The following is an 18,934-nucleotide window of genomic DNA, read 5'->3' on the forward strand; positions in this document are numbered from 1 at the left end:
CTCAATGAGAATAACTGTTTAACTCCATATCAGCATGGGTTTCTGAGAAATCGCTCCTGTCAAACCAATCTAATCAGTTTTTATGAAGAGGTAAGCTATAGGCTGGACCACGGTGAGTCATTGGACGTGGTATATCTCGATTTTTCCAAAGCGTTTGATACCGTGCCGCACAAGAGGTTGGTACACAAAATGAGAATGCTTGGTCTGGGGGAAATTGTGTGTAAATGGGTTAGTAACTGGCTTAGTGATAGAAAGCAGAGGGTGGTTATAAATGGTATAGTCTCTAACTGGGTCGCTGTGACCAGTGGGGTACCGCAGGGGTCAGTATTGGGACCTGTTCTCTTCAACATATTCATTAATGATCTGGTAGATGGTTTACACAGTAAAATATCGATATTTGCAGATGATACAAAACTATGTAAATCAGTTAATACAAGAGAAGATAGTATTCTGCTACAGATGGATCTGGATAAGTTGGAAACTTGGGCTGAAAGGTGGCAGATGAGGTTTAACAATGATAAATGTAAGGTTATACACATGGGAAGAAGGAATCAATGTCACCATTACACACTGAATGGGAAACCACTGGGTAAATCTAACAGGGAGAAGGACTTGGGGATCCTAGTTAATGATAAACTTACCTGGAGCAGCCAGTGCCAGGCAGCAGCTGCCAAGGCAAACAGGATCATGGGCTGCATTAAAAGAGGTCTGGATACACATGATGAGAGCATTATACTGCCTCTGTACAAATCCCAAGTTAGACCGCACATGGAGTACTGTGTCCAGTTTTGGGCACCGGTGCTCAGGAAGGATATAATGGAACTAGAGAGAGTACAAAGGAGGGCAACAAAATTAATAAAGGGGATGGGAGAACTACAATACCCAGATAGATTAGCGAAATTAGGATTATTTAGTCTAGAAAAAAGACGACTGAGGGGCGATCTAATAACCATGTATAAGTACATAAGGGGACAATACAAATATCTCGCTGAGGATCTGTTTATACCAAGGAAGGTGACGGGCACAAGGGGGCATTCTTTGCGTCTGGAGGAGAGAAGGTTTTTCCACCAACATAGAAGAGGATTCTTTACTGTTAGGGCAGTGAGAATCTGGAATTGCTTGCCTGAGGAGGTGGTGATGGCGAACTCAGTCGAGGGGTTCAAGAGAGGCCTGGATGTCTTCCTGGAGCAGAACAATATTGTATCATACAATTAGGTTCTGTAGAAGGACGTAGATCTGGGGATTTATTATGATGGAATATAGGCTGAACTGGATGGACAAATGTCTTTTTTCGGCCTTACTAACTATGTTACTATGTTACTATATTTTCCCGCTAGGGCTAGGGTTAGGGTTAGGGTTAGGGTTAGGGCTAGGGTTAGGGCTAGGGTTAGGGCTAGGGTTAGGGTTAGGGCTAGGGTTAGGGCTAGGGTTAGGGCTAGGGTTAGGGTTAGGGCTAGGGTTAGGGCTAGGGTTAGGGCTATGGCTAGGGTTTGGGTTAGGGTTAGGGCTAGGGTTAGGGCTGGGGTTAGGGTTGGGGCTACAGTTAGGGTTGGGGCTACAGTTAGGGTTAGGGTTTAGATTACATTTACAGTTGGGATTAGGCTTAGGGGTGTGTCAGGGTTAGACAGGGTTACTGTTGGAATTAGGGTTAGGAGTGTGTTTGGATTAGGGTTTCAGTTATAATTGGGGGGTTTCCACTGTTTAGGCACATCAGGGGCTCTCCAAACACGACATGGCGTCCGATCTCAATTCCAGCCAATTCTGCGTTGAAAAAGTAATACAGTGCTCCTTCTCTTCCGAGCTCTCCCGTGTGCCCAAACAGGGGTTTACCCCAACATATCAGGTATCAGTGTACTCAGGACATATAGGACAACAACTTTTGTGGTCCAATTTCTCCTGTTACCTTTGGGAAAATACAAAACTGGGGGCTAAAAAAAAATTTTTGTGGAGAAAAAAAAGATTTTTTATTTTCACGGCTCTGCGTTATAAACTTTAGTGAAACACTTGGGGGTTCGAAATTCTCACAACACATCTAGATGAGTTCCTTAGGGTGTCTAGTTTCCAAAATGGTGTCACTTGTGGGGGGTTTCTACTGTTTAGGTACATTAGGGGCTCTGCAAACGCAATGTGACACCTGCAGACCATTCCATCTAAGTCTGCATTCCAAATGGAGCTCCTTCCCTTCCGAACAGTGGTTCCCCCCACTTATGGGGTATCAGCGCACTCAGGACAAATTGTACAACAACATTAGGGGTCCAATTTCTTCTCTTACCCTTGGAAAAATAAAACATTGGGGGCAAAAAGATAAAAGATAAGATTTGTGAAAAAATATGATTTTTTATTTTTACGGTTCTGCATTATAAACTTCTGTGAAGCACTTGGTGGGTCAAAGTGCTCACCACACCTCTAGATAAGTTCCTTAGGGGGTCTACTTTCCAAAATGGTGTCATTTGTGGGGGGGTTTCAATGTTTAGGCACATCAGGGGCTCTCCAAACGCAACATGGTGTCCCATCTCGATTCCAGTCAATTTTGCATTGAAAAGTCAAATGGCGCTCCTTCGCTTCCGAGCTCTGTCATGCTCCCAAACAGTGGTTTACCCCCACATATGGGGTATCGGAGTACTCAGGACAAATTGTACAACAACTTTTGGGGTCCATTTTCTCCTGTTACCCTTGGTAAAATAAAACAAATTGGAGCTGAAGTAAATTTTTTGTGAAAAAAAGTTAAATGTTCATTTTTATTTAAACATTCCAAAAATTCCTGTGAAGCACCAGAAGGGTTAATAAACTTCTTGAATATGGTTTTGAGCACCATGAAGGGTGCAGTTTTTAGAATGGTGTCACACTTGGGTATTTTCTATCATATAGACCCCTCAAAATGACTTCAAATGAGATGTGGTCCCTAAAAAAAATGGTGTTGTAAAAATGAGAAATTGCTGGTCAACTTTTAACCCTTCTAACTCCCTAAAAAAAAAAAATTTTGGTTCCAAAATTGTGCTGATGTAAAGTAGATATGTGGGAAATATTACTTATTAAGTATTTTGTGTGACATATCTCTGTGATTTAATTGCATAAAAATTCAAAGTTGGAAAATTGCGAAATTTTCATAATTTTCGCCAAATTTCTGTGTTTTTCACAAATAAACGCAGGTACTATCAAAGAATTTTTACCACTATCATGAAGTACAATATGTCACAAGAAAACAATGTCAGAATCACTGGGATCTGTTGAAGCGTTCCAGAGTTATAACCTCATAAAGGGACAGTGGTCAGAATTGTAAAAATTGGCCAGGTCATTGGGGGTAAAGGGGTTAAAAAAAAAAAAAAACTGGCCCAGTATTACACACTGAGTTTAATGTGGGACAAAATTAGAGACAGGTGGCACACACAGGAGTGGCACTGAAGCAGAAATGCCAATCTTAATCTCCCACTATTTTTTTTTTCAGGGAGAATTTAAAAGAAATCTGGCCCAGTATTACACACTAGGTTTAATGTGGCACAAAATTTGAGACAGGTGGCACACACAGGAGTGGCACTGAAGCAGAAATGCCAATCTTAATCTCCCACTATTTTTTTTCAGGGAGAATTTAAAAGAAATCTGGCCAAGTATTACACACTAGGTTTAATGTGGCACAAAATTTGAGACAGGTGGCACACACAGGAGTGGCACTGAAGCAGAAATGCCAATCTTAATCTCCCACTATTTTTTTTTCAGGGAGAATTTAAAAGAAATCTGGCCCAGTATTACACACTAGGTTTAATGTAGCACAAAATTAGAGACAGATGCCACACACAGCACTGGCACTGAGGCAAAATTGCCAATCTTAATCTCCCACTATTTTTTTTTTATTTATGGGAGAATTGGCAAGAAATCAGGCCTGCTGTTAGACTGTATGTTTTCTGTGCCAGAAAATGAGACACAGATGCCACACACAGGACTGCCACTGATACAGATTTGCCAATTTTAATCTGCACCCTTTTTTTGTTGTTTTTTTTCTTCAGGGAGACTAGTAAATAAATCTGGGTCACTGTATTAGAGTATATTTTCTGTGGCAGAAAGTGGCTTGAAGAGATATAGCGAAATAAAAAAAAGGGACTGTCCTACAATTACTATCTCCCTGCAGTAATCTCAGCAAAGTATGGCAGGCAGCAATAACAAGGAGTGGACTGCTGCATAAAAAAGTCAAAAGTCTGGACAAACAAACAAGATAGCTGTGCAGAAAGGAAGGAGCAACAGGATTTGTGCTTTGAAAAAAGCAGTTGGTTTGCACAGCGGTGTACAAACAGCAATGCAGCTATCAGGGAGCCTTCTAGGACAGCCCAATGAGCTACAGCGCTGAGGAAAAAAAAATCTAGCCTCCACTGTCCCTGCTAAGAAAAGGTGGTGTTGGACAGTGAAAATCGCTACAGCACAAGCAGTTTGGGGGTTAATGTACCCTGCCTAAAGCTATCCCTGCTTCTGACGAAGCGGCAGCAACCTCTCCCTATGCTCAGATCAGCAGCAGTAAGATGGCGGTCGGCGGGAACGCCCATTTATAGCCCCTGTGACACCGCAGAAAGCAAGCCAATCACTGCAATGCCCTTCTTTAAGATGGTGGGGACTGAGACCTATGTCATCACGCTGCACACACTCTGCGTCCACCTTCATTGGCTGAGAAATGGCGCTTTTCGCGTCATTGAAACGCGACTTTGGCGCGAAAGTCGCGTACCGCATGGCCGACCCCACACAGGGATCGGGTTGGGTTTCATGAAACCCGACTTTGCCAAAAGTCGGCGACTTATGAAAATGACCGACCCGTTTCGCTCAACCCTAATTGTGAGCAGTAAGTCTGTAGACTGCTGTGCATCACATCAGTGAATCATTTAAATGTGCCACCCTAAATTAGACCAGAATTGAACCAGGAGGTAACTGAAGATAATGGAATACACAGTGAAAATAAAAAGTGCTTCTGTTTGCTTTCACCATCACCTCCATAGTCCTCCACTTCCTAGAAACCCCTCTAATACCTACACCTAGTAATGAACTGGTAATTTCTCCCTCCATCCTCCCCATCTATCTCACCTGCTCCTCAGAATTTTTCCTCAACATACAATCCTCTGTCTCCAAACACAGACAGCCACCTTCTGCCCTTTCCTGCTCCCACCTACTAACATTTTCTTTGCTCCTTCTCAATGCCAGCAATATTCCTCCAAATCCTGGCCCTCCTCACCACATCCCCACAGTCTTTTCAACCTCTCATGCATGCTCTACCACAAATTTCTCTAAACTCTCTAGTGTGCCACTTTTTGGTGATAGCGAGGAAGAATAGCTTGTTAGTAATAAAAAGATCACAGATGTTTGAATGATTGTTGCAGACAGAGCGAGCGTTCCATAGAGAACCTGTAAGTCTCACCTCGCTTATACAGCATCTCCAGCTGCACTTTCGTATGGTGGATTCAACCTTTCCCTCACTCCCAGTCCCAACACACGTATGGCAGAGGAATTGGCTTTCTCCTGTCAGATAACTGCTCCTTCACCCAAATCCCAATGCCACCCTTTGCTACTCTCCCTTCTTTCAAGGTGCACTGTGTGCGCATCTTCTCCCTCTCCAACCTTCAACTGCCTATCATTTACCGACTCAAAGGGCCATCCACCACCTTCTTTGACCACTTCACTACTTGGCTACTTCATTTTTTTTCCGCTGACATCCCCACTATCATTATGGGTGACTTCACAATCTCTGACACATCTCACTTAGCTGTCTCTAAGCTTCTATCTCTCACTTCCTCCTTCACTCGCAAACATAGCCACTCACTGGACCTCATTTTCACCCATCTCTGTGTTAGGGACTGGCGGAACGCACCAAGAATCAGATGTTATGGTATTAGGTGCGTTCGCAGTCCGAGGTCCACCGTGCAGGTAAAAGACGGACTATATGGCGGTACTAAGTATACACACATGGGTTAACTTCACCCTGCGTGAAGAAAGCGATCCTGTTGCGTCACAGGACCGCAGTACCGCACATAAAGTGCGAGCAAGAAGTCAGCGGACTCAACCCCTACACAGGATTGAAGTCCGATTAGACATTTGCTGGCACAACACCGCAACTGGGTGTGTCAGAGGAACATAAATAATAATATTAAGGCACAAGAGTGCGTGCGGTGCCACACTGACGGACGCCACTAACCACCCAGGCTTGGGTCAGGAAAGCGCAGAGCAAGCGCACAGCGCCGTACTGGCAGACACAGCAACTGGTAGCTGTAATGTGTGTTTCGTGCTGTTGGATAAGTCGGGCGCTAGATAGCAAACATACACCTTCCGCGAACAGACATTCAATAGGGAGGGTTATTTAAAGAGCGACTTTCACTCACAACACACACACATATTTACAAGACAATACTAGCGCATGGCCGTGCGGTCATGCGCAGTTTATGTAGCTGCAGCACAGGAAACAGCTACAGAAGTTTTGCCCTTTCAGGACCTGCCAAAAGCACCAATGGAATGTGCTGCAGTACCTGAGCATGTGACCCTCGATCTCCAACGGGAGATCCTGCCCTGGGCATGCTCAGACAGAGAAAAGCAGGACTTAGATCCAGAAACGTCCACTCGCTGCTGCCCAGCACTGGCTTCAATGGCAGAAGCAGGAAAAGCAGCAGTAACTCTTCGCACAGAGTCAGACTGAGCGAGACGCTGGGATCGACGTCCCTGCTGAGCAGACTCCACTGCGGCTGGAGAAGAATGGGAGACCGCAGCGGAGACGGATCGAGATTCCCCCTGTGCAGCAGAGGAAACTCGACTCCTAACACTCTGTTCCCTATTAGAGATGAGTGAATGTGTTTGACGAACGTTTTGCCAATCTCAAATTTAGCACAAACGTAACACATTTTGATTCATGTTAGCTTTAACAAGGATTTTTACACAAATTCGGCAAAAGTTGGTCACAGATAGGTAAATCATTGCGTTTTCAGTAATGCTTTTGCATGATTTTGGCTAGGACAGTGGTGCTATATGATAAGCATGGAGGATGGGGTGTTGTGTTTGATGAGGATGGGGTGTGGAGAGGTTAAAGGAGCATCTGAAGAGATTGCAGGAGCCGTGAGTACTTTTTTTCACTTAACTTTGTGAGTTGATTCCGGCAACCAATCAGGGCACAGAAACCACTCACAAGGTTATGACACGAGTTCTTCTGTGATTGGTTGCCGAATTCACATGTCCCTGGGCATATAAAAGGCAAACATTTTGCTCTTGGTGCCATTTGCTCAGTGTCACATTGCCGAGAGTTTGCTCCTGAGCTAGTGCTGCTGCTGAAAGTTAATTTGTCCCTTGTGAAATCAATCTTCCAGCATCAAAGTAGATTGTGCAAAAACTGTATGGAAGTCTCCGGAAACCCAATTAGCTACTCCAAATAGTTTGCTCTAAAACTATGTTTCAATGTAATATCAGAAGGTAAGATTTCTGCGCAAAAATCATTAGGCGTAATACAGTGGTGCAGCCACGAGGTGAAATAAGCTACTCAAAATCGTTATTGATGTGTGACAGGTCAAGTGTGGAATCTAAGAAGGCCAGTTGTGTCCATAAATGGAAAGATGCCATCTTTATGCTGGTTTCTCTATTTTATTAGTCTATGAGAGTAATGGACACAGCCCTGGATTTCTCTCAGACTGGGGTATCTACTTTAAGACAACGATTTAAAATTATACCACCCTATCAATACCAATTCTTTTTCAATGCTGTTTAGGTCCCCTGCTTGTTTTTGCATTCATTGGTTCAGACTGCATGTAATGATTGCAGACAATCTCTGGTTACAGCTTTGAATACACCTCTCTACTACAGCCAGTTATTAGCTGCTGCAGTTAGATATCTGTCTGACTAAAGGCCCCTTCACATTAAGCGACGCTGCAGCGATACCGACAACGATGTCGATTGCTGCAGCGTCGCTGTTTGGTCGCTGGAGAGCTGTCACACAGACAGCTCTCCAGCGACCAACGATCCCGAAGTCCCCGGGTAACCAGGGTAAACATCGGGTTACTAAGCGCAGGGCCGCGCTTAGTAACCCGATGTTTACCCTGGTTACCAGCGTAAAAGTAAAAAAAACAAACACTACATACTTACCTACCGCTGTCTGTCCCCGGCGCTCAGCTTCTCTGCACTCCTCCTGTACTGGCTGTGAGCACAGCGGCCGGAAAGCAGAGCGGTGACGTCACCGCTCTGCTTTCCGGCTGACCGACGCTCACAGCCAGTACAGGAGGAGTGCAGAGCACAGCGCCGGGGACAGACAGCGGTAGGTAAGTATGTAGTGTTTGTTTTTTTTTACTTTTACGCTGGTAACCAGGGTAAACATCGGGTTACTAAGCGTGGCCCTGCGCTTAGTTACCCGATGTTTACCCTGGTTACCAGTGAAGACATCGCTGGATCGGTGTCACACACGCCGATCCAGCGATGTCCACGTGAGATCCAGCGACGAAATAAAGTTCTGGACTTTCCTCAGCGACCAACGATCTCCCAGCAGGGGCCTGATCGTTGGTCGCTGTCACACATAACGATTTCCTTAACGATATTGTTGCTACGTCACAAAAAGCAATGATATCGTTAACGATATCGTTATGTGTGAAGGTAACTTAAGACGGACATGTGCATTCTAATGAAATTAACAGCAAGAGAAGAAAAAATAAAAAATGATTACTTTCTTCAAATAAACTAATGGCGCTAGCTATTTAAAAGGCATTATTTGCAGGGGTTAATATATAGCAATTAGTAATTAGATATTTTTAGCGCATTCTCTTTTTGCTCTAGGCAGGTCTCTAACATGATGCCAGGTGCTCACTAGTGCACCTGCTACACACCACAAATAAGTAAGCAAATAATAATAATAATGATAATAATAAACTTATATATTAGCTGAAGAGCCTGGCATTGCCCGGGAATACAGTATATAAATACTATAAAACAGATACGTCAAAAAAAGGGGGAATAACAATAAAACACCAACAAGAAAAAACTACCCCTATATATAGATACTCTTTATTAATAATCAATAATAAGAATGTCAAAAAGATATACAAAAAATTGATTATAAACACCATAAAAAGAGAGTTCACAACCAGGGAATCAGGGTAGCGGTCCTTGGAAAAAATGTTGAAAATAGCGATATGCCTAACATTAACCCTAGTAGGCCCTGGAATCTGATGGCCTACCTGACAGTGGAGGTTGGCACCCTAAAGTTCCGATGTGGCACCCCGGCTCCAGACTGCTATTCCTTCAATCCCTAGGCTTACCCTTAAGTCTAAATTGAATCACAGAACAAAAACAATAGACTACAGATAAGATTGATCCATATCTCTTGTTGGCACCATATAGTATTGCACTCGGCAAACACACCCAACTCTAATAGAAAACAATACAGCCAGATTGGGCTATATATATATATATATAATTGTCTAAGGGTTTTTCCGTCTGTCTGTCTATCTGTCTGTCTGTCTTTCTTGTCTGTCTGTCTGTCTGTCTGTCTGTCCTGGAAATCCCGGCTCACTGATTGGTCGAGGCCGCCAGGCCTCGACCAATCAGAGACCGGCACAGCATCGACGTAGAAATCCCGCGTCTCTGATTGGTCGAGACCAATCAGCAACGGGCACAGCGACGATGATGTCATAATGGTTGCCATGGCCTCGACCAATCAACGACGGGCACAGTCTGCCGCGAATTCTGGAATCATCATTGTCCATATACTACGGGGACATGCATATTCTAGAATACCCGATGCGTTAGAATCGGGCCACAATCTAGTATATATATAACAACCTTGCAGTGGAGTCCAAATGAAACGAGCCTATCACGGATCTGATCCAGGCTACTTAACTCAGGAGAATGGTCAATATACTAGGTTTTTTATAAAAAAAAAAACCCAAAAAGATAATTATTAAATTAGGTGTATAAACACATTCCTTATACAGTAACAGTGCAATCTTGATCTGTAGTCTATTGCTGTTTTTGTTCTGTGATTCAATTTAGATTTAAGGGTAAGCCTAGGGATTGAAGGGATAGCCGTCGTGGAGCGGGGGCGCCACAGCACAACTTTAGGGTGCAAACCTCCACTGTCAGGTAGGCCATCAGATTCCAGGGCCTACTAGGGTTAATGTTAGGCATTTCGCTATTTGCAACATTTTTTCCAAGGACCGCTACCTTGATTCCCTGGTTGTGAACCCTCTTTTTCGTGTGTTTTTTTATCAATTTTTTTAAATATCTTTTTGATTATTGATTACTAATAAAGAGTATCTATATATAGGGGTAGTTTTTCTTGTTGGTGTTTTATTGCCCAGACATAGAAACTAACTGTGGTTAGTTATAACAAATTATAATGATTATAGTGCACATATAAACTCTTTGCTGAAGCAAAAGGTTTTTTTAACACAATATTAACCCCTCAATGACTGCTGATATGACTTTTATTGGTGGCAGTTAAGGGGCCTTATTCCTCCTTCACCTCATGCACCTTCTTTTTCCACAGCATCCACCTGCACCTCACGCTCCTGCTGTATACACAGCATTTTTCTGCAGCACAGCTTTTCTCCTGTATAGTCGCCTCCACCAGGAGCACCTCACACTCCACTTCCATATACAGTTGGAAACACTTGATCCCGTGAGAAATTGCACTAATTGCAATAAGGTGTATCGTATACACGGCCTTACTTCTTCTGCAGCACCACACTTTTCTCGTTCACACGTTATTTAGTCAGTATTTTTACCTCAGGATTTGTAAGCTAAAACTTGGAGTAAAACAATCACAGGAAAAGTATATTAGAAACATGTCACCACTTCTGTATTTTTCTCTCACTCGTGGTTTAGACTTATAAATACTGAGGTGAAACACTGACCAAATACTGAACATGTGAATGTGGCCTTATACACAGCCTCCACCTGCAGCGCCTCACTATTCTCTATACATAGCTTCATACTGCAGCAGCACCTCATTTCTTTAATTTTCCCATCTAGCCTCTCATTTTCCCACTCACATCTCTCATTATCCCCTCACTCCTCTCCTTTTCCCCCCTCACACCTCTCATTTCCCATCACTCCTCTTATTTTCCCCCTCACACCTGTCATTTTCTTATCACTCCACTATTTTCCCCTCACTTCTCTCATTTTCCAGTCACACCTCTTCATTTTCACCTCACACCTCTCATTTTCTCCTCACAACTATTATTTTCCCCTCACTCCACCATTTTCCCCTCACTCCACCATTTTCCCCTCACTCCTCTCATTTTTGCCTCAGTCCTCTGATTTTCATCTTAGTCATCTCTTCCCCTCACAAGTGCACAGCAACTTCCTGTTATGAGCACAGAGGTGTAATCCATCAGGTTCCTCCCTTTCCCTTAATGTCCTGCCTCACAGGAGTAACTCCATTCTAGACACAATGGAGCTAGGTATGGCCTGTGCCTGCCGCGCACTGATACTCTGAAGGCGGTGGCCCTGATCATAGCTCGCAGTGGCTGGGATGTTGAAGCCAGTGATTTTTGCAGGGTGGCTTTCAAGGTGAATGTGTCTCCACCCGTGAGCGCTATCAACGTGAGCTGAGTGGACGGGGCTTTGCGTGTGGAGTGAGTGTGGCTATGTGGAGTGGGTGGGGCTATGAGGAGTAGGCATGGCTTCTTACATACACACAAATACATATGAAGCGCCCCCGTGGGCAAGGGGTACTCGGTACCGGATCCTTTAGTTCACAGGGGGATGTCACGGCGGCTGACCCGGTCCGTGGCTCATGGGACAACCGTGTTAAAGGGGAAAGGTCTTTAGAGGGAATATTCATGATGCCACCAGTGGTATTCGGTCAGGGTGACCGACGCTGCTTTAAGCGGTCTGCTGGGGTGATGTTATTTCAGCTAGATGGTATACCTTCCCACAGGTCAAGTTTGTCCCCAGGGCTTCCCAGTGTGTAGATGGTGGATGGTGAGAGGCTCAGTGAAGAACGAGGACACAAGGTTGCAGTCTCTTTACTTTTTTACTGAAGTCCAGGGTACCAGACCACAGGGCAGGCAGAGTCTGGCAGGTTTGGAGGCAAATCCAGAGTCCCCTTATCCAGGTGGAAATCAGTAGCTTTCCTTTGCGCTGCAGTGTTATAGTCCCTTACTGCTAAGCTTCTCATAAGGTCCTCGCAACTGTTGTAGATGTTATGCCTCTCTCTTTGTCCCCCAGATAGGATAGGACAAACCCGTATGACTGGTGGCTTGAGGCGGTTTATAGGGACTCTAGCATGTCTAGTTGCCACCGTGCCTCCTGGGTATAGGTTGGACAGGTACCGTGGAAATAGCTGTCCTGCTGGTCTCTGAAGTAAAAGGTAGAGATCCTTACTCCCTCGGTATGCCGGCCACTGGATTTCTGCGCCTCAGAAGGAAGCAGCGTGCTCCTGGCTGATCTCCCTCTGATATCCTCTCCTTTGCTTTTGCTTTCCTTCATGCTTGCTGCAATATGTTCTACTTTCTATCCGTCTGTTTCCTAGGAGCTGCAGCACTTCATGCCACAGGGATCCTATGCTTCCTCTCCCTCTGTCTTTCTGACAGGAACTGAACTCTTTCCCTCCAGATCAGGATGTTATTTTAGGGGTGTTCATCTAAAACACGCTTAGAACTCCCCCTTCTGGTCTGGAGTGTGAACATGTTGCATGCATTGTGTTACCTGACAAAGAGTTCTCCTTCATTTCCTACATAGCACCACTCCCCCTAGAGGAGAATGATATTACTGCAACAACCAGGACCCTGGGGCGCTGCACATGCACTCAGCTTTATATATACAAAAGTAGGTGGACAGTATGTGTAATAGGGTTATGAAGGGGGAGATTTATCAAAAATGGTGTAAAGTGAAACTGACTCAGTTGCCCTAAGCAACCAATCAGATTTCACTTTTCATTCTTCACAGACTCTTTGGAAAATGAAAAGTGGAATCTGATTGGTTGCTAAGGGCAACTGAATCAGTTTCACAGATCCAGTTTTCACAGATAAATCTCCCCCAAATCTGTTTTGTTTTCAGATAATTCAGATAACCCATAATGGCAAATAATTTAAATACAGATCAAAGAAAATGGATTTTAAAACGTTCACCAGACTTGACTCAAATGGATTTTTTCTTTTGGGGAGTGCTCAAGGACAAAGTTTATAGTTGAAAACCAAAAAGTGTCAGTGATTTGAAAAATTACATAAGAGATGCATTTCAAGAAATTAATACCCAAAGAGACTTGTGCAAAAATGTTTGTCAAAGCATAAGAGGCTGACTTCAAAGCTGTTGTGATGGAAAACAGTTTGAGCGCCTGTGTTGATAAAATTTAAGGGCTTTTGTATTATTGTTTAGAATAAAATTTAATTGTCAATGTTATGCTTGTGTTAGTAAATATAAAAACAAATGTTATTATTTTCTGTCCACCTACTTTTGGTCCACCATGTATATATATTTACTAGCTGAAGAGCCCGGCGTTGCCTGGGCATAGTAAATATCTGTTTTTAGTTATAGCACCTCACTTCTCTTACTTTCCCATCACGCCTCTCATTTTCCCCCTCACATCTCTCATTTTCTCCCTTACACCTCTCATTTTCCCCCTCACTCCTCTTATTTTCCCCCTCACTCCTCTTATTCCCCCCTCACTCCTCTCATTCCCCCCTAACACTTGTCATTTCGACCTCACATCTGTCATATTCCGATCACTCCACTATTTTCCCTCACTCCTCTCATTTTGCACTCACACCTTTTCATTTTCACCTCACACCCCTCGTTTTCACCTCACACCTCTCATTTTCCCCTCAATATATACATGTTTGTCATCTCCCTTATATATAGTATACACCTGTATGTCATCTCCTGTAAATAGTATACACCTGTATGTCATCTCCTGTATATAGTATATACCTGTATGTCATCTCCACTGTAAATAGTATATACCTGCTGTACGTCATCTCCTCCTGTATATTGTATATACCTGTGTCATCTCCTCCTGTATATAGTATATACCTGTATGTCATCTCTTCTGTGTATACTATATACCTGTATGTCATCTCCTCCTATATAAAGTATATACCTGTATGTCATCTCCTGCATATAGTATATACGTGTATGTCATCTCCCCTCTATATAGTATATACCTGTATGTCATCTCCTCCTGTATATAATATATAGCTGCATATCATCTCCCCTGTATATAGTATATACCTGTATGCCATCTCCTCCTTGCTGTCAATTTGCCTTCAACACTTTTCCTTTCACTTTTTCCTCATTATGTAGACAGGAGCAAAATTGTTTGGTGAATTGAAACGCTCGGGGTTAAAATTTTGCCTCACAACATAGCCTATGACGCTCTCGGGGTCCAGACGTGTGACTGTGCAAAATTTTGTGTCTGTAGCTGCGACGCTGCAGATGCCATTCCCGGACATACACACATTCAGCTTTATATATATATATATATATATATATATATATATATATATATATATACATATACACCGGAGCTACCGCCTCACCAACGCCGGAGCTCCTGCAACCCTCCACCTACTGTCTCCTTCCCCATAATACTGTAGAATGTAAGCCCGCAAGGGCAGGGTCCTCGCCCCTCTGTATCAGTCCGTCATTGTTAGTTTGTTTACTGTATGTGATATTTGTAACTTGTATGTAACCCCTTCTCATGTACAGCACCATGGAATCAATGGTGCTATATAAATAAATAATAATAATAATAATAATAATAATAATATATATATATATTGTGAGATTACGCTACCTGAGTGTGTTGGGGGTCACTCGCTTGGCACAAGATTCAAGCACTCAGGCACGGTACCTCACATGAGTCTGGTTTATTAAACTGCATAAACCATATGATGTACAGTCCATTGCAATCCAGCCACGAAACATTAAAGGACATCAGACAGTACATGTAGCAGATAGGCTTCTCTGCTGTATATTACAATTCCCCCAGTCCGGGGTTACCTTTCAGGAGTCCACCTCACACTGACTTCACGTCAGTCCCAGGTCCTCAACACAGACCATCCAGGTCTACGGTCTCCAGGTGCTTCCAGGAGGACTCCACTCCTAGGAGCCTCCAACACCGACCGTCCAGGACCTTGCAGCACCCAGGCCACTCTGTAGTGTCCAGCCAGGACACATGGAAGTCTATCCACAGTTGCAGTCTCCCAAACACTCCCACCGTGTGCTACACAAACCTACTTTTCATAGGTGTAACCACACCCAGGTACCTGTCACATGGCTAGTCAGGTGAGTGTGACATCACCACAGGTCCTTCAACACAAAACCAACTTACGTATTCAGACACGCCTCTTTGGGTGGGTTTGTAGGTGACTAGACCCACCCATCTCTCCAATCACCTGGAAGCCTTCCCAATGTAAACAAATCCCTCAGTAGTAGATCTGCTTGAGCAAAACATACCCAGGCTTCCATCACAGGGCCACCTACCTCCGTGATACATAGCGTCCATCAATCACATGACCAGTTGCTGTTTCAACCCAATTATGTCTCCATGTGCATCCCGAAGTGCACATGCAGCGCCCCCTGGCTGCAACACTTGTCACTGCACCACAATATATATATATATATATATATATATATTGTATTTAAAAAAGAGATCACATCTCTTAGGCTGGTTTCACATTTCCTTTTTTTTTGCGTTTTTGCGGTAAAAAACGCAAAAAAAGCATGCGTTTTTTCCCTATATTTAACATTTAAAACGCGTTTTTTTGCATGCGTTTTGATGCATTTTTGCAACGCATGCGTTTTTTCTCTGCATGCGTTGTGTTGCAGAAATGCAACATGTAGTAATTTTTGCGGTGTTTTTTTTGCCGCCAAAAACGCATGCGTTTTTTGCGGCAAAAAAACGTATTGATGTCTATGTAAACACATGCATTTTTAAGCACATGTGTTTTCATGCGTTTTTATAGAAAAACACAAGAAAACCCCCTAACCCAAACTCTAACCCTAACCCTAACCCAAACCCTAACACAAACCCTAACCCTAACCCAAACTCTAACCCAAACTCTAACACAAACTCTAACACAAACCCTAACACAAACCCTAACACAAACTCTAACACAAACTCTAACACAAACCCTAAGCCTAACCCTAACACAAACCCTAACCCAAACTCTAACCCAAACCCTAACACAAACCCTAACCCTAACCCTAACACAAACCCTAACCCAAACTCTAACAAACTCTAACACAAACCCTAACCCTAACACAAACCCTAACCCAAACCCTAACACAAACCCTAACACAAACCCTAACACAAACCCTAACACTAACACAAACCCTAACCCAAACTCTAAAACAAACTCTAACACAAACCCTAACCCTAACACAAACCCTAACCCAAACTCTAACACAAACCCTAACCCTAACACAAACCCTAACACAAACCCTAACCCCAAACTCTAACCCAAACTCTAACACAAACCCTAACCCTAACCCTAACCCTAAGGGATCCTAACCCTAACCCTAACCCAAAGGGTTAGGGTTAGGATCCCTAGGGTTAGGGTTAGGGTTTGCATTAGGGTTTGTGTTAGAGTTTGTGTTAGGGTTTGGGTTAGGGTTTGTGTTAGAGCTTGTGTTAGAATTTGTGTTAGGGTTTGTGTTAGGGTTTGTGTTAGAGTTTGTGTTAGAGTTTGTGTTAGAGTTTGGGTTAGGGTTAGGGTTAGAGTTTGTGTTAGGGTTTGTGTTAGAGTTTGCGTTAGGGTTTGTGTTAGGGTTTGTGTTAGGGTTTGTGTTAGAGTTTGTGTTAGAGTTTGGGTTAGAGTTTGGGTTAGGGTTAGGGTTAGAGTTTGTGTTTTAGGGTTAGGGTAAGAGTTTGTGTTTTAGGGTTAGGGTTAGAGTTTGTGTTAGGGTTAGGGTTAGAGTTTGGGTTAGGGTTAGAGTTTGTGTTTTAGGGTTAGAGTTAGGGTTAGGGTTAGGGTTTGTGTTAGAGTTTGTTAGAGTTTGTGTTAGGGTTAGAGTTTGGGTTTGGGTTAGGGTTAGGGTTAGAGTTTGTGTTTTAGGGTTAGGGTTAGAGTTTGTGTTTTAGGGTTAGGGTTAGGTTTAGAGTTTGTGTTAGGGTTAGGGTTAGAGTTTGTGTTAGGGTTAGAGTTTGTGTTTTAGGGTTAGAGTTAGGGTTAGGGTTAGGGTTTGTGTTAGAGTGTGTTAGAGTTTGTGTTAGGGTTAGGGTTAGAGTTTGGGTTAGGGTTAGGGTTAGGGTTTGTGTTTTAGGGTTAGAGTTAGAGTTTGTGTTTTAGGGTTAGGGTTAGAGTTTTGTTAGAGTTTTTTAGAGTTTGTGTTAGTGTTACGGTTAGGGTTAGAGTTTGTGTTAGGGTTAGAGTTTGGGTTAGGGTTAGGGTTAGAGTTTGTGTTTTAGGGTTAGGGTTAGGGTTAGAGTTTGGGTTAGGGTTAGAGTTTGTGTTTTAGGGTTAGAGTTTGTGTTTTAGGGTTAGGGTTAGAGTTTGTGTTTTAGGGTTAGGGTTAGAGTTTGTGTTTTAGGGTTAGGGTTAGGGTTAGAGTTTGTGTTAGAGTTTGTTAGAGTTTGTGTTAGGGTTAGGGTTAGAGTTTGGGTTAAGGTTATGGTTAGAGTTTGTGTTTTAGGTTTAGGGTTAGAGTTTGTGTTTTAGGGTTAGGGTTAGAGTTTGTGTTAGAGTTTGTTAGAGTTTGTGTTAGGGATAGGGTTAGAGTTTGGGTTAGGGTTAGGGTTAGGGTTAGAGTTTGTGTTTTAGGGTTAGGGTTAGGGTTAGAGTTTGTGTTTTAGGGTTAGGGTTAGGGTTAGGATCCCTAGGGTTACTAGGGATCCTAACCCTAACCCTAACCCTAGGTATTTCTGTTTATAGTGGGTTTTCTAGTTGATTTTGATGATTGGCAGCTGTCACACACTTCTCATCATGCGTTTCAAAAATGCAAACGCAGGAAAAAACACTTGTAAGGCTACGTTCACACTAGCGTTGTGCGCCGCTGCGTCGGCGACACGACGCACAACGCACCGAAAAACGCGTGCGTTTTTCGACGCGTGCGTCGTTTTTTGACAAAAATCGGACGCAAGAAAAATGCAACTTGTTGCGTTCTCTTGGTCCGACGCTAGCGTCAAAAAAGACGCACGTGTCGGAAAATGCAACAAGCAAAAACGCATGCGTCCCCCATGTTAAACATAGGGGTGCATGACGCGTGCGTCGCCGCTGCGTCGCCTGACGCTAGCGCGATGCACACTAGCCGAACGCTAGTGTGAACGTAGCCTAAACACGTCAAAACGCAGCGTTTGCGTTAAAACATGCAAAAACGCATGCGCCTAAAAAACGGGGGTCGGAAGGGGAGGGGGAGCGGGGGCTATCTAGTTATACTTACCTACTTCCGGCGCGGTCCCTGGATGTCCCTGCTTCTTCCAGCGCTGCAGATTCTTCCTGTATTGAGCGGTCACATGGTAGCGCTCATTACAGTTATGAATATGCGGCTCCACCTCCCATAGAGGTGGAGCCGCATATTCATGACTGTAATGATCGGTAACTGTGACCGCTCAATACAGGAGGAAGATGCAGCGGTGGAAGAAGCAGGGATGTCCAGGGACCGCGCTGGGAGCAGGTAAGTATATGGGGAGGGGAGCGCTGCGCGATATTTACCTGCTCCTCGTTTCGGTGCGGTTCCGTCTCCAGCGTCCTCTGGCAGTGACTCTCAGATCAGAGGGAGCGGTGATGTAGTCACTGCGCGCCCTCTGCTGAGCGTCAGTGCTGGAGATGGAGCCGCACGAGGAGCAGGTAAATATTGAAAGCGCCGGCGTCCTGAGCGAAGAGAGGTGAGTATGTGATTTTTTTTTTATTGCAGCAGCAGCATTATATATGGCACAGCTTTATATGGAGCATCTATGGGGCCATAATGAATGCTGCAGAGCAATATATATGGCACAGCTTTATAAGGAGCATCCATGGGGCAATAATGAACGGTGCAGAGCATTCTATATGGC

This window comes from Ranitomeya imitator, chromosome 1 (assembly GCF_032444005.1).
Source record: "Ranitomeya imitator isolate aRanImi1 chromosome 1, aRanImi1.pri, whole genome shotgun sequence".
Lineage (NCBI taxonomy): Eukaryota > Metazoa > Chordata > Amphibia > Anura > Dendrobatidae > Ranitomeya > Ranitomeya imitator.